The 16,447-nt window shown below is 53.7% G+C and overlaps 1 protein-coding gene across 1 annotated transcript in view; it reads right to left on the bottom strand.

Moving 5' to 3' along the window:
* The window catches only part of LOC140409440 (probable carboxypeptidase X1), a 154,166-nt gene extending 139,423 nt beyond the window's left edge, over positions 1–14,743 (bottom strand). The window contains exon 1 of the mRNA XM_072497873.1: positions 14,657–14,743. The gene's annotated coding sequence lies outside the window, so the exon portion shown is untranslated. The remainder of the gene's footprint in view (positions 1–14,656) is intronic.
* Positions 14,744–16,447: the final 1,704 nt, after the last annotated feature.

The raw sequence follows: 16,447 nt of genomic DNA, 5'->3' as shown, positions 1-16,447 counted from the left end.
GACCACATTCACAGTTCCCTGGCTTATCCCCACAGCCTTTCTTAAATAGTGGGACCACATTCACAGTTCCCTGGCTTATCCCCACAACCTTTCTTAAATAGTGGGACCACATTCACAGTTCCCTGGCTTATCCCCACAGCCTTTCTTAAATAGTGGGGCCACATTCACAGTTCCCTGGCTTATCCCTACAACCTTTCTTAAATAGTGGGACCACATTCACAGTTCCCTGGCTTATCCCCACAGCCTTTCTTAAATAGTGGGACCACATTCACAGTTCCCTGGCTTATCCCTACAGCCTTTCTTAAATAGTGGGACCACATTCACAGTTCCCTGGCTTATCCCTACAGCCTTTCTTAAATAGTGGGACCACATTCACAGTTCCCTGGCTTATCCCTACAGCCTTTCTTAAATAGTGGGGCCACATTCACAGTTCTCTGGCTCATTCCCACAGCCTTTCTTAAATAGTGGGACCACATTCACAGTTCCCTGGCTTATCCCTACAGCCTTTCTTAAATAGTGGGACCACATTCACAGTTCCCTGGCTTATCCCCACAGCCTTTCTTAAATAGTGGGACCACATTCACAGTTCCCTGGCTTATCCCCACAACCTTTCTTAAATAGTGGGACCACATTCACAGTTCCCTGGCTTATCCCCACAGCCTTTCTTAAATAGTGGGACCACATCCACAGTTCCCTGGCTTATACCCACAACCTTTCTTAAATAGTGGGACTACATTCACAGTTCTCTGGCTCATTCCCACAGCCTTTCTTAAATAGTGGGACCACATTCACAGTTCCCTGGCTTATCCCCACAGCCTTTCTTAAATAGTGGGACCACATTCACAGTTCCCTGGCTTATCCCCACAGCCTTTCTTAAATAGTGGGACCACATTCACAGTTCCCTGGCTTATCCCTACAACCTTTCTTAAATAGTGGGACCACATTCACAGTTCCCTGGCTTATCCCCACAGCCTTTCTTAAATAGTGGGACCACATTCACAGTTCCCTGGCTTATCCCTACAGCCTTTCTTAAATAGTGGGACCACATTCACAGTTCCCTGGCTTATCCCCACAGCCTTTCTTAAATAGTGGGACCACATTCACAGTTCCCTGGCTTATCCCCACAACCTTTCTTAAATAGTGGGACCACATTCACAGTTCCCTGGCTTATCCCCACAGCCTTTCTTAAATAGTGGGACCACATTCACAGTTCTCTGGCTCATTCCCACAGCCTTTCTTAAATAGTGGGACCACATTCACAGTTCCCTGGCTTATCCCCACAGCCTTTCTTAAATAGTGGGGCCACATTCACAGTTCCCTGGCTTATCCCTACAGCCTTTCTTAAATAGTGGGACCACATTCACAGTTCCCTGGCTTATCCCTACAGCCTTTCTTAAATAGTGGGACCACATTCACAGTTCCCTGGCTTATCCCTACAGCCTTTCTTAAATAGTGGGACCACATTCACAGTTCCCTGGCTTATCCCCACAACCTTTCTTAAATAGTGGGACCACACTCACAGTTCCCTGGCTTATCCCTACAGCCTTTCTTAAATAGTGGGACCACATTCACAGTTCCCTGGCTTATCCCCACAACATTTCTTAAATAGTGGGACCACATTCACAGTTCCCTGGCTTATCCCTACAGCCTTTCTTAAATAGTGGGGCCACATTCACAGTTCCCTGGCTTATCCCTACAGCCTTTCTTAAATAGTGGGACCACATTCTCAGTTCCCTGGCTTATCCCCACAGCCTTTCTTAAATAGTGGGACCACATTCACAGTTCCCTGGCTTATCCCCACAACCTTTCTTAAATAGTGGGACCACATTCACAGTTCTCTGGCTTATCCCTACAGCCTTTCTTAAATAGTGGGACCACATTCACAGTTCCCTGGCTTATCCCTACAGCCTTTCTTAAATAGTGGGACCACATTCACAGTTCTCTGGCTCTTTCCCACAGCCTTTCTTAAATAGTGGGACCACATTCACAGTTCTCTGGCTTATCCCTACAGCCTTTCTTAAATAGTGGGGCCACATTCACAGTTCCCTGGCTTATTCCCACAGCCTTTCTTAAATAGTGGGACCACATTCTCAGTTCCCTGGCTTATCCCCACAGCCTTTCTTAAATAGTGGGACCACATTCACAGTTCCCTGGCTTATCCCTACAGCCTTTCTTAAATAGTGGGACCACATTCACAGTTCCCTGGCTTATCCCTACAGCCTTTCTTAAATAGTGGGACCACATTCACAGTTCCCTGGCTTATCCCTACAGCCATTCTTAAATAGTGGGACCACATTCACAGTTCCCTGGCTTATCCCTACAGCCTTTCTTAAATAGTGGGACCACATTCACAGTTCCCTCGCTTATCCCCACAGCCTTTCTTAAATAGTGGGACCACATTCACAGTTCCCTGGCTTATCCCCGCAGCCTTTCTTAAATAGTGGGGGCACATTCACAGTTCCCTGGCTTATCCCCACAGCCTTTCTTAAATAGTGGGACCACATTCACAGTTCCCTGGCTTATCCCCACAGCCTTTCTTAAATAGTGGGACCACATTCACAGTTCCCTGGCTTATCCCTACAACCTTTCTTAAATAGTGGGGCCACATTCACAGTTCCCTGGCTTATCCCCACAACCTTTCTTAAATAGTGGGACCACATTCACAGTTCCCTGGCTTATCCCCACAGCCTTTCTTAAATAGTGGGACCACATTCACAGTTCCCTGGCTTATCCCCGCAGCCTTTCTTAAATAGTGGGACCACATTCACAGTTCCCTGGCTTATCCCTACAGCCTTTCTTAAATAGTGGGGCCACATTCACAGTTCCCTGGCTTATCCCCACAACATTTCTTAAATAGTGGGACCACATTCACAGTTCCCTGGCTTATCCCCACAGCCTTTCTTAAATAGTGGGACCACATTCACAGTTCCCTGGCTTATCCCCACAGCCTTTCTTAAATAGTGGGACCACATTCACAGTTCCCTGGCTTATCCCTACAGCCTTTCTTAAATAGTGGGACCACATTCACAGTTCCCTGGCTTATCCCCACAGCCTTTCTTAAATAGTGGGACCACATTCACAGTTCCCTGGCTTATCCCCACAACCTTTCTTAAATAGTGGGACCACATTCACAGTTCCCTGGCTTATCCCTACAGCCTTTCTTAAATAGTGGGACCACATTCACAGTTCCCTGGCTTACCCCCACAGCCTTTCTTAAATAGTGGGGCCACATTCACAGTTCCCTGGCTTATCCCCACAGCCTTTCTTAAATAGTGGGACCACATTCACAGTTCCCTGGCTTATCCCCACAGCCTTTCTTAAATAGTGGGACCACATTCACAGTTCCCTGGCTTTTCCCCACAACCTTTCTTAAATAGTGGGACCACATTCACAGTTCCCTGGCTTATCCCCACAACCTTTCTTAAATAGTGGGGCCACATTCACAGTTCTCTGGCTTATCCCTACAGCCTTTCTTAAATAGTGGGACCACATTCACAGTTCCCTGGCTTATCCCTACAGCCTTTCTTAAATAGTGGGGCCACATTCACAGTTCCCTGGCTTATCCCTACAGCCTTTCTTAAATAGTGGGGCCACATTCACAGTTCCCTGGCTTATCCCCACAGCCTTTCTTAAATAGTGGGACCACATTCACAGTTCCCTGGCTTTTCCCCACAACCTTTCTTAAATAGTGGGGCCACATTCACAGTTCTCTGGCTTATCCCCACAGCCTTTCTTAAATAGTGGGACCACATTCACAGTTCCCTGGCTTATCCCCACAGCCTTTCTTAAATAGTGGGACCACATTCACAGTTCCCTGGCTTATCCCCACAACCTTTCTTAAATAGTGGGGCCACATTCACAGTTCTCTGGCTTATCCCTACAGCCTTTCTTAAATAGTGGGACCACATTCACAGTTCCCTGGCTTATCCCCACAGCCTTTCTTAAATAGTGGGACCACATTCACAGTTCCCTGGCTTATCCCTACAGCCTTTCTTAAATAGTGGGACCACATTCACAGTTCCCTGGCTTATCCCCACAACCTTTCTTAAATAGTGGGGCCACATTCACAGTTCCCTGGCTTATTCCCACAGCCTTTCTTAAATAGTGGGACCACATTCACAGTTTCCTGGCTTATCCCCACAGCCTTTCTTAAATAGTGGGACCACATTCACAGTTCCCTGGCTTATCCCTACAGCCTTTCTTAAATAGTGGGACCACATTCACAGTTCCCTGGCTTATTCCCACAGCCTTTCTTAAATAGTGGGACCACATTCACAGTTCCCTGGTTGATCCCCACAGCCTTTCTTAAATAGTGGGACCACATTCACAGTTCCCTGGCTTATCCCTACAGCCTTTCTTAAATAGTGGGGCCACATTCACAGTTCCCTGGTTTATCCCCACAGCCTTTCTTAAATAGTGGGACCACATTCACAGTTCCCTGGCTTATCCCTACAGCCTTTCTTAAATAGTGGGGCCACATTCACAGTTCCCTGGTTTATCCCCACAGCCTTTCTTAAATAGTGGGGCCACATTCACAGTTCTCTGGCTTATCCCCACAACCTTTCTTAAATAGTGGGACCACATTCACAGTTCCCTGGCTTATCCCTACAGCCTTTCTTAAATAGTGGGACCACATTCACAGTTTCCTGGCTTATCCCCACAGCCTTTCTTAAATAGTGGGACCACATTCACAGTTCCCTGGCTTATCCCTACAGCCTTTCTTAAATAGTGGGACCACATTCACAGTTCCCTGGCTTATTCCCACAGCCTTTCTTAAATAGTGGGACCACATTCACAGTTCCCTGGTTGATCCCCACAGCCTTTCTTAAATAGTGGGACCACATTCACAGTTCCCTGGCTTATCCCTACAGCCTTTCTTAAATAGTGGGGCCACATTCACAGTTCCCTGGTTTATCCCCACAGCCTTTCTTAAATAGTGGGACCACATTCACAGTTCCCTGGCTTATCCCTACATCCTTTCTTAAATAGTGGGGCCACATTCACAGTTCCCTGGTTTATCCCCACAGCCTTTCTTAAATAGTGGGGCCACATTCACAGTTCCCTGGCTTATCCCTACAACCTTTCTTAAATAGTGGGGCCACATTCACAGTTCCCTGGCTTATCCCCACAACCTTTCTTAAATAGTGGGACCACATTCACAGTTCCCTGGCCCCTCCCCAGTGAGGAATTAATTCCAGAGAGGAATGAAAAATTTGGATCAGGGCCTCTGCAATCTCCTCCCTTGCCTCCCACAGCATCCTGGGACACAATTCACCCGGACCTGGAGATTTGGCCACTTTGAAGCCTGTCAACATCTCCAATACCTTGTCCCGACCGATGCCAACTTGCTCAATAACATCACAGTCTTTCTCCCAGAGTTCCAGATCTACCTCCTCATTAGCTTGGGTGCAGATGTGAAATATTCATTTCACACCCTCCCAATGTTCTCTGGCTGCACCCACAGATTCCCTCCTTGGTCCCTAATGGGCCCTAATTTTTCCCTAGTTATCCTCTTCCCATTGAAATACATTTCGAATATCTTGGGATTTTCCCTACTTTCACCGGCCAGAGCATTCTCATATCCCCTCTTTGCTCTCCTAATTGCTTTCTTAAACTCCATCCTGGACTTTCTGTCCGCCACTAATGCCTCTGTTGATTTGCTCCCCGTGTACTTACTAAAAGCCTCTCTCTTCCTTCTCATTGTATCCTGAATATCTCTGCTCATCCATGGTTCCCTGGGCTTGTTACTGCTTCCTATTACCCGATAGGGAACATGTTGGGCCTGTACCCTTCCCATTTCCTCTTTGAACCCCCCCCCTGCTCTTCTGTAGATCTCCGCACAGGAACTTGTTCCAATCCACCTTGGCCAGATCCTGCTGTATTTTACTGAAGTCTGCTCTCCCCCAATCCAAGACCTTTTTCTGCAATTTGTCTATTTCTTTGTCCAGAACAAATTTAGATTGCACCATGTTATGGTCGCTATCACCAAAAGGCTCCCCCCACCATCACATCAATCACGTGTCCGGCTTCATTCCCCAGAATTAGGTCCAGCACTGCACTGTCCCTTGTTGGTCCCTCCACATGTTGAGCTAAAAAGTTGTCATGTGCACATTTCACAAACTCTGCTCCAACCCTGAACATGATGGCTATCCCAGTTAACATTGGGAAAGTTGAAATCACCCACAATAATGACCCTATTATTATTTTTACACACTTCTGCAAATTGCGCACATATTTGCTCCTGAATTTGCCGCTGCCTAACTGTGGGGTCTATAATAAACACCCAGCAATATGGATCTCCTTAAGCTCTACCCACAAAGCGTCTCCCGAAGCCCCCTCATCCTTACTGCAGTAGCTGACTCCTTAACTACCAATGCAATGTCTCCCCCTCTTTTACCCCCTCCCCTGTCCCTCCTGAAGATTCTATAACCCGGGGCGTTGAGCTGCCAATCCTGCCCCTTCCTCAACCACGTCTCCGTGATGGCTACTATATCATAATTCCACGTGTCAATCCTCGCCCTTTTACCCATCCATTTTACCCATAATACTCCTGGCATTAAAGTAGAGGCCATTCCCTGGTCTTACTCTCCTGAAACTTACTACCGCTGTATTCCCTCTGACCTGATTGTTTTTCTGTGATAGACTGTGTCCCTATTCTGCCAATAATCTGCGTCCCCTCCCCCTGCCGAATTAGTTTAAACTCCTCCCAACAGCATCAGCAAACCCGCCAGCAAGGACGTTAGTCCCGCTCTGGTTTAGATGTAGACCATCCCACTTGTACAGGTCCCACCTTCCCCCAAAACCATCCCAGTGGTCCAGGAATCGAAAACCCTCCCTCCTGCACAGATTCTTAAGCCACACATTCATCTGCGCTATTCTCCCATTCCTGTACTCACGAGCATGTGGCACTGGGAGTAATCCAGAGATTACAACACAAGAGTTCCTGCCCTTTAGTCTATTGCCCAACTCCCTGAATTCTTGATGCAAAACCTCATCCCTCTTTCTACCTATGTCAGTTGATGTGGTGTATATGGATTTCCGTAAAGCGTTTGATAAGGTTCCCCACGGTAGGCTACTGCAGAAAATACGGAGGCATGGGATTCAGGGAGATTTAGCAGTTTGGATCAGAAATTGGCTAGCTGGAAGAAGACAAAGGGTGGTGGTTGATGGGAAATATTCAGACTGGAGTCCAGTTACTAGTGGTGTACCACAAGGAGCTGTTTTGGGGCCACTGCTGTTTGTCATTTTTATAAATGACCTGGAGGAGGGCGTAGAAGGATGGGTGAGTAAATTTGCAGATGACACTAAAGTCAGTGGAGTTGTGGACAGTGCGGAAGGATGTTACAAGTTACAGAGAGACATAGATAAGCTGCAGCACTGGGCTGAGAGGTGGCAAATGGAGTTTAATGCAGAAAAGTGTGAGGTGATTCATTTTGGAAGGAATAACAGGAAGACAGAGTACTGGGCTAATGGTAAGATTCTTGGCAGTGTGGGTGAGCAGAGAGATCTCGGTGACCATCTACATAGATCCCTGAAAGTTGCCATCCAGGTTGAGAGGGTTGTTAAGAAGGCGTATTAGCTTTTATTGGTAGAGTGATTAAGTTTCGGAACCATGAGGTCATGTTGCAGCTGTACAAAACTCTGGTGCGGCCGCATTTGGAGTATTGCGTGCAATTCTGGTCGCCGCATTATAGGAAGGATGTGGAAGCATTGGAAAGGGTGCAGAGGAGATTTACCAGAATGTTGCCTGGTATGGAGGGAAGATCTTATGAGGAAAGGCTTTGGGACTTGAAGCTGTTTTCATTAGAGAGAAGAAGGTTAAGAGGTGACTTAATTGAGGCATACAAGATGATCAGAGGATTGGATAGGGTGGACAGTGAGAGCCTTTTCCCTCGGATGGTGATGTCTAGCACGAGGGGACATAGCTTTAAATTGAGGGGAGATAGATATAAGACAGATGTCAGAGGTAGGTTATTTACTCAGAGAGTAGTAAGGGTGTGGAATGCCCTGCCTGCAACAGTAGTGGACTCGCCAACACTTAGGGTATTCAAATGGTCATTGGATAGACATATGGACGATAAGGGAACAGTGTAAATGGGCTTTAGAGTGGTTTCACAGGTCGGCACAACATCGAGGGCCGAAGGGCCTGTACTGCGCTGTAATGTTCTATGTTCTATTAGTACCAACATGTACCATGCCCTCTGCCTTATCACCCTCCCCCTTCAGGATGCCCTGCAGCCGTTCAGTGACATCCTGGTCCCTGGCACCAGGGAGGCAACACACCATCCTGGAGTCATGTTGACGGCCACAGTACCGCCTATCTGGTCCCCTAACAATTGAATCCCCCACCACTATAGCCCTGCCATTCCTCCCATCCCCTCTTGTGCAGCAGATCCCCCCACGGTGCCTGTAAGTGACCCCACACGGTGACCCCACACAGTGAGAATGGACTAGCGGAGGTGGAAGAACAGGATTCTGGGAGAAGTAAACTCAGTCACCTTGACTGTACAGATGGTAGCTGAAGAACTGGTGACATGTAGCGGTTAAATAATACATTAGTCTGTCCCTCCCTCACTCCACCTTGAACCAAAAAAAAGGATGAAAAGCAAGATAAGTTTCTTCTATCTTTCTGAAGTGTACAAGGGCAGAGATGGCAGTTAGGGCAGTGATATGCTCCTCCTGCCAGACGTGGGAGATCAGGGATCTTGCTGACATCCCTGATGACTATATCTGCGGGAAGTGTGACGAGCTGCATCTCTTCACAGACTGCGGAGTTCTGTTGGAGCAGCAACTGGACACATTGTGGAACATACAGGGGGCAGAGTGTGTGATAGACACTAGCCTCAGGGAGGTGGTCATAGAGTCCAAGATGTTTACAGCAGAGAAACAGGCCCTTCGGCCCGGCTTGTCCATGCCGCCCAGTTTCTATCACTAAGCTAGTCCCACTTGCCCGCATTTGTCCCATATCCCTCTATACCCCCCCTGCCCATGTAACTAGCTAACTGCCTTTTAAAGGACAAAATTGTACCCGCCTCTACCACTGCCTCTGGCAGCCCGTTCCAGATGCTCACCACCCTCTGTGTGAAAACAGTGCCCCTCTGGTCTCTTTTATATCTCTCCCCCCTCACACCACAGGTTCAGACAGGTGTCCGCCAGGAGAGGCAGGTCAGGCACGAGCCTCCTGCGGCTATTCCACTCTCAAACAGGTATCCCGTTTTAGATACTGTTAGGGGGGGAATAGCCTCTCAGGGGAGATACCAGCAGCAGCCAGGCCTGTGGCACCACAACTGGTTCTGCTGTCGAGCAGGGGTGGGGTAAGTCGAAGTGAGGGATAGCAGTAGGAGACCCGATAGTCAGGGGCACAGACGGGCATTTCTATGGCTGCAAAAGGGACTCTAGGATGGTGTGTTGCCTCCCTGGTGCCGGGGTCTTGGATGTCTCTAAACGGCTACAGGGCATCCTGAAACAGGAGGGTAAACAGACAGATGTCATTGTACACATTGGGACTCATGACATAGGCAGGAAGAGGGAAGAGCTCCTGCAAAGACAATTCGGGGAGTTAGGTCAGGAGCTAAAAAGCAGGACCTCTCGGGTATTAATCTTGGATTACTCAACGTGCCACGTGTTAGTGAGGCTTGGAACAGGGATATGGTACAGTTAACACGTGGCTAAAGGCCTGGTGTAGGAGGGAGGGCTTTAGATACATGGATCACTGGGATGTTGTCTGGGGAAGGTGGGACCTGTACAAGAAAGACAGGTTACACCTGAACTGGAGGGGCACCAATATCCTGGGGGGGTGGGGGAGGTTGCGAGTGCTATTTGGGAGGGTTTAAACTAGTTTGGCAGGGGGATGGGAACCGGAACAGCAGGCCAGTAGCGGGCCAGTAAGTGTAGAGACTGGGGAAAACAGTGAGACTGAGATAAACAGCGCAGAGGAAGAGCAGACTGAGGAAAGCCACAGGCCTCAGCGGGATTGCAGGTCTGGAGGGCGTTTGCTTCAATGCAAGAAGTATAACAGGTAAGACAGACAAACTGTCAGCCTGGATTACTGCATGGAACGATGATGTGATTGCAATTACAGAGACATGGTTAAAGGAGGAACAGGATTGGCAGCTTAACATCCGGGATATCGGTGTTTTAGACGGGACAGAAGGGGAAATAAAAGAGGTGGGATTGCTGATCAGGGAGCAGATCACAGCTGTGTTGAGGGAGGACACATTGGAGGGAGCTTGTAGTGAGGCATTATGGGTGGAGCTCAGGAATAAGAAGGGTGAAATCACAATGTTGGGAGTGTTGGGACCTCCCAGCAGCCCGCAGGAGGCAGAGGAACATTGTATAGTCAGATACTGACAAGGTGTGAAAAAAGCAGGGTAGTTGTGATGGGCGACTTTAACTCCCCCCATACTGACTGGGAATCCCTCACAGCCGGGGGCTCGGACGGAGAGCAATTTGTTCGATGTGTCCAGGAGGCCTTTCTGATCCAGTATGTTGGCAATCCAGCCAGGGAGGGGCCACACTCGACTCGGTGTTGGGGAATGGGCCAGGCCGGGTGATTGATGTTTCAGTGGGGGAGCATTTCGGTCTGAGCGACCAGAATTCCATAAGATTCCGGGTAGTCATGCACAAGGACAGGAGTGGCCCGCGAGTGAGGGAGCTGAATTGGCCACGGGCCAATGACATCCAAATTAGACAGGAACTGGGGAATGTGGATTGGGAGCGGCTATTGGAGGTCAAATCCACGTCTGACATGTGGGAGGCTTTTAAAGACCAGTTGATTGAAGTACAGGACAGGCATGTCCCGGCAAAAATGAAGGATAGAAATGGCAGGATTCGGGAATCATGGATGACGAGGGAAATTGTAACCTTAGTCAAAAGGAAAAAGGAAGCGTGCGATAGATCCAGGCATCTAAAAACTGACAAAGCCCTTGAGTACAGCGAATGTAGGAAGGAATTTAAACGTGGAATGAGGCGGGCTAAAAGGGGCCATGAAATGTCTTCAGCAAACAAGGCCAAGGAGAATCCCAAGGCTTTTATGTATATATTAGGAGCAAGACGGTAGCAAGAGAAAGAGTGGGCCGACTCGAGGACAATGGAGGGAAGTTATGCGGGGAACCACAGGAAGTGGGTGAAATCCTTAGAGCACTTTGTATCGGTATTCACCAGGGGGAAGGACATGACGGATGTGGAGGTCAGGGATGGGTGTGTGAATGCTCTGGATAATGTCAATATATCGAAGGAGGAAGTGTTGCGTATTCTAAATTGTATTTAGGTGGACAAGTCCCGGGGCCGGAAGGGATCTATCCCAGGTCACTGCGGACACAAAGGGAGAAATAACTGGGGCCGTAACAGATATCTTCACATCCTCTTTGACCACAGGAGAAGTGCCAATGTTATTCCCCTGTTGAAAGGAAGCAGGGATAATCCAGCAAATTATAGGCCGAAGAGCCTGACATCAGTGATGCAAAAAGCTTTTTGAAAAGATACTGAGGGACAGGATATATCCCACATGGCAGACTGATACTAAAACTAAAATCACCTGGGATTCAGGGTGAGCTGGCCAGATGGATACAGAACTGGCTGTTATAGCAGACAGAGAGAGCGGTGGAAGGGTGTTTTTCCGAATGGAGATCTGTAGCTAGTGGTGTTCCACAGGGATCAGTGCTGGGACCTCTGCTGTTTGTAGTATATATAAATGATTTGGAGGAAAATGTAACTGGTCTGATTAGTAAGTTTGCAGACGACACAAAGATTGGCGGAGTTGCTGATAGTGCTGAGGACTGTCGGAGGATACAACCGGATACAGATAGACTGGAGACTTGGGCACAGAAATGGCAGATGGAGTTTAATCCGGACAAATGTGAGGTGATGCAATTTGGAGGATCAAATCTAGGTATGAACTATACTGTAAAGGGCAGAATCCTTGGGAACATTAACACACAGAGGGATCTGGGCGAGCAGTTCCCTAAAAGTGGCAGCGCAGGTGGGCAAGGTGATTAAGGCGGCAGGCGGCTCGCTTGTCTTCATCAGCCGGGGCATTGAGTACAGGCGTTGGGAAATCCTGTAGCAGTGTATAAAACCCTGGTTAGGCCGCATTTGGAGTATTGCAGCTCTGGTCACCACATTATCAGAATTATTGGAAGCTTTGGAGAGAGTGCAGGGAAGGTTCCCGGGGCAGCCGGAGCAGCCGTGCCGGAGCAGCCGTCCCGGAGCAGCCGTCTCGGAGCAGCCGTCTCGGAGCAGCCGTCTCGGAGCAGCCGGAGCAGCCGGAGCAGCCGTGCCGGAGCAGCCGTGCCGGTGCAGCCATCCCGGAGCAGCCGTCCCGGAGCAGCCGGAGCAGCCGTCCCGGAGCAGCCGTCCCGGAGCAGCCGTCCCGGAGCAGCCGTCCCGGAGCAGCCGTCCCGGAGCAGCCGGAGCAGCTGTCCCGGAGCAGCCGGAGCAGCCGTCCCGGAGCAGCCGTCCCGGAGCAGCCGTCCCGGAGCAGCCGGAGCAGCCGTCCCGGAGCAGCCGGAGCAGCCGTCCCGGAGCAGCCGTCCCGGAGCAGCCGTCCCGGAGCAGCCGTCCCGGAGCAGCCGTCTCGGAGCAGCCGGAGCAGCTGTCCCGGGCCAGCCGTCCCGGAGCAGCCGTCTCGGAGAAGCCGTCTCGGAGCAGCCGTCCCGGAGCGGCCGGAGCAGCCGTCCCGGAGCAGCCGTGCCGGGGGAGCCGAAGCAGCCGTCCCGGAGCAGCCGTCCCGGAGCAGCCGTGCCGGGGGAGCTGAAGCAGCCGTCCCGGAGCAGCCGCCCCGGAGCAGCCGCCCCGGAGCAGCCGTCCCGGAGCAGCCGTCCCGGAGCAGCCGTCCCGGAGCAGCCGTCTCGGAGAAGCCGTCTCGGAGCAGCCGTCCCGGAGCGGCCGGAGCAGCCGTCCCGGAGCAGCCGTGCCGGGGGAGCCGAAGCAGACGTCTCGGAGCAGCCGTCTCGGAGCAGCCGTCCCGGAGCATCCGTCCCAGAGCAGCCGGAGCAGACGTCTCGGAGCAGCCGTCCCGGAGCAGCCGTGCCGGGGGAGCCGTCCCGGAGCAGCCGTCCCGGAGCAGCCGTCCCGGAGCAGCCGTCCCGGAGCAGCCGGAGCAGACGTCTCGGAGCAGCCGTCTCGGAGCAGCCGTCCCGGAGCATCCATCCCAGAGCAGCCGGAGCAGACGTCTCGGAGCAGCCGTCCCGGAGCAGCCGTCCCGGGGCAGCCGTCCCGGAGCAGCCGTGCCGGGGAGCCGGAGCAGCCGTCCCGAAGCAGCCGTCTCGGGGGAGCCGTGTCGGGGGAGCTGGAGCAGCCGTACCGGGGCAGCCGTCCCGGGGGAGCCGGAGCAGCCGTCCCGGAGCAGCCGTGCCGGGGCAGCCGTGCCGGGGGAGCCGGAGCAGCCGTCCCGGAGCAGCCGTCCCGGAGCAGCCGTGCCGGGGCAGCCGGAGCAGCCGTCCCGGAGCAGCCGTCCCGGAGCAGCCGTCCCGGAGCAGCCGTGCCGGGGGAGCCGGAGCAGCCGTCCCGGAGCAGCCGTGCTGGAGCAGCCGTCCCGGAGCAGCCGTCCCGGAGCAGCCGTCCCGGAGCAGCCGTGCCGGAGCAGCCGTGCCGGAGCAGCCGTGCCGGAGCAGCCGTGCCGGGGGAGCCGGAGCAGCTGTCCCGGAGCAGCCGTCCCGGAGCAGCCGTCCCGGAGCAGCCGTCTCGGAGCAGCCGTCTCGGAGCAGCCGGAGCAGCCGTCCCGGAGCAGCCATGCCGGGGGAGCCGGAGCAGCCGTCCCGGAGCAGCCGGAGCAGCCGTCCCGGAGCAGCCGTCCCGGAGCAGCCGTCCCGGAGCAGCCGTCCCGGAGCAGCCGTCTCGGAGCAGCCGTCTCGGAGCAGCCGTCCCGGAGCAGCCGGAGCAGCCGTCCCGGAGCAGCCGTCCCGGAGCAGCCGTGCCGGGGGAGCCGGAGCAGCCGTCCCGGAGCAGCCGTCCCGGAGCAGCCGTCCCGGAGCAGCCGTCCCGGAGCAGCCGTCCCGGAGCAGCCGTGCCGGGGGAGCCGGAGCAGCCGTCCCGGAGCAGCCGTCCCGGAGCAGCCGTCCCGGAGCAGCCGTCCCGGAGCAGCCGTGCCGGGGAGCCGGAGCAGCCGTCCCGGAGCAGCCGTCCCGGAGCAGCCGTCTCGGAGCAGCCGTCCCGGAGCAGCCGTCCCGGAGCAGCCGTGCCGGGGGAGCCGGAGCAGCCGTCCCGGAGCAGCCGTCCCGGAGCAGCCGTGCCGGGGAGCCGGAGCAGCCGTCCCGGAGCAGCCGTCCCGGAGCAGCCGTCTCGGAGCAGCCGTCCCGGAGCAGCCGTCCCGGAGCAGCCGTGCCGGGGGAGCTGGAGCAGCCGTCCCGGAGCAGCCGTCCCGGGGGAGCCGTCCCGGAGCAGCCGTCCCGGAGCAGCCGTCCCGGGAGAGCCGTCCCGGAGCAGCCGTCCCGGGGGAGCCGTCCCGGAGCAGCCGTCCCGGAGCAGCCGTCCCGGGGGAGCCGGAGCAGCCGTACCGGGGCAGCCGTCCCGGAGCAGCCGTCCCGGAGCAGCCGTCCCGGAGCAGCCGTCCCGGAGCAGCCGTCCCGGAGCAGCCGTGCCGGGGGAGCCGTGCCGGGGGAGCCGTCCCGGAGCAGCCGTGCTGGAGCAGCCGTGCTGGATAGGTCACAGTTCTTACCCGTCTCAGATCCTGATAGTTGTGGTGCTTGAAATCGAAATCATCCGGACTCTTCACTCGCTTGTTCCGGTCAAAGAGCCTGTTCGGATCTGGGGAGGTGCGAAGCAACCAGAGACAATTAGAGAGAGCGGGCGGGAGGCACAGAGTAAGAGACACAGAGAGAGAGACGCAGAGTGAGAGACGCAGAGTGAGAGACGCAGAGCGAGAGACGCAGAGAGAGAGACGCAGAGAGAGAGACGCAGAGAGAGAGACGCAGAGAGAGAGACGCAGAGTGAGAGACGCAGAGTGAGAGACGCAGAGAGAGAGACGCAGAGAGAGAGACGCAGAGTGAGAGAGACGCAGAGAGAGAGACGCAGAGAGAGAGACGCAGAGAGAGAGACGCAGAGAGAGAGACGCAGAGAGAGAGACGCAGAGCGAGAGACGCAGAGAGTGAGACGCAGAGAGAGAGACGCAGAGAGAGAGACGCAGCGCGAGAGACGCAGAGTGAGAGACGCAGAGAGAGAGACGCAGAGTGAGAGACGCAGAGAGAGAGACGCAGAGTGAGAGACGCAGAGAGAGAGACGCAGAGAGAGAGACGCAGAGTGAGAGACGCAGAGTGAGAGACGCAGAGAGAGAGACGCAGAGTGAGAGACGCAGAGTGAGAGACGCAGAGCGAGAGACGCAGAGCGAGAGACGCAGAGCGAGAGACGCAGAGAGAGAGACGCAGAGAGAGAGACGCAGAGTGAGAGACGCAGAGAGAGAGACGCAGAGTGAGAGACGCAGAGTGAGAGACGCAGAGAGAGAGACGCAGAGTGAGAGACGCAGAGTGAGAGACGCAGAGTGAGAGACGCAGAGCGAGAGACGCAGAGAGAGAGACGCAGAGTGAGAGACGCAGAGTGAGAGACGCAGAGCGAGAGACGCAGAGTGAGAGACGCAGAGAGAGAGACGCAGAGAGAGAGACGCAGAGAGAGAGACGCAGAGTGAGAGACGCAGAGAGAGAGACGCAGAGAGAGAGACGCAGAGTGAGAGACGCAGAGCGAGAGACGCAGAGTGAGAGACGCAGAGAGAGAGACGCAGAGAGAGAGACGCAGAGAGAGAGACGCAGAGTGAGAGACGCAGAGTGAGAGACGCAGAGAGAGAGACGCAGAGTGAGAGACGCAGAGTGAGAGACGCAGAGCGAGAGACGCAGAGCGAGAGACGCAGAGCGAGAGACGCAGAGAGAGAGACGCAGAGAGAGAGACGCAGAGTGAGAGACGCAGAGAGAGAGACGCAGAGTGAGAGACGCAGAGTGAGAGACGCAGAGAGAGAGACGCAGAGTGAGAGACGCAGAGTGAGAGACGCAGAGTGAGAGACGCAGAGCGAGAGACGCAGAGAGAGAGACGCAGAGTGAGAGACGCAGAGTGAGAGACGCAGAGCGAGAGACGCAGAGTGAGAGACGCAGAGAGAGAGACGCAGAGAGAGAGACGCAGAGAGAGAGACGCAGAGTGAGAGACGCAGAGAGAGAGACGCAGAGAGAGAGACGCAGAGTGAGAGACGCAGAGCGAGAGACGCAGAGTGAGAGACGCAGAGAGAGAGACGCAGAGAGAGAGACGCAGAGTGAGAGACGCAGAGAGAGAGACGCAGAGAGAGAGACGCAGAGAGAGAGACGCAGAGTGAGAGACGCAGAGTGAGAGACGCAGAGCGAGAGACGCAGAGAGAGAGACGCAGAGTGAGAGACGCAGAGAGAGAGACGCAGAGAGAGAGACGCAGAGAGAGAGACGCAGAGAGAGAGACGCAGAGAGAGAGACGCAGAGAGAGAGACGCAGAGAGAGA

The sequence above is a fragment of the Scyliorhinus torazame genome, chromosome 3 (assembly GCF_047496885.1).
Source record: "Scyliorhinus torazame isolate Kashiwa2021f chromosome 3, sScyTor2.1, whole genome shotgun sequence".
Taxonomy (NCBI): Eukaryota; Metazoa; Chordata; class Chondrichthyes; order Carcharhiniformes; family Scyliorhinidae; genus Scyliorhinus; species Scyliorhinus torazame.
The sequence above is the reverse complement of the archived record's forward strand: the minus strand, read 5'-3'. Positions and strand labels throughout refer to the sequence as shown.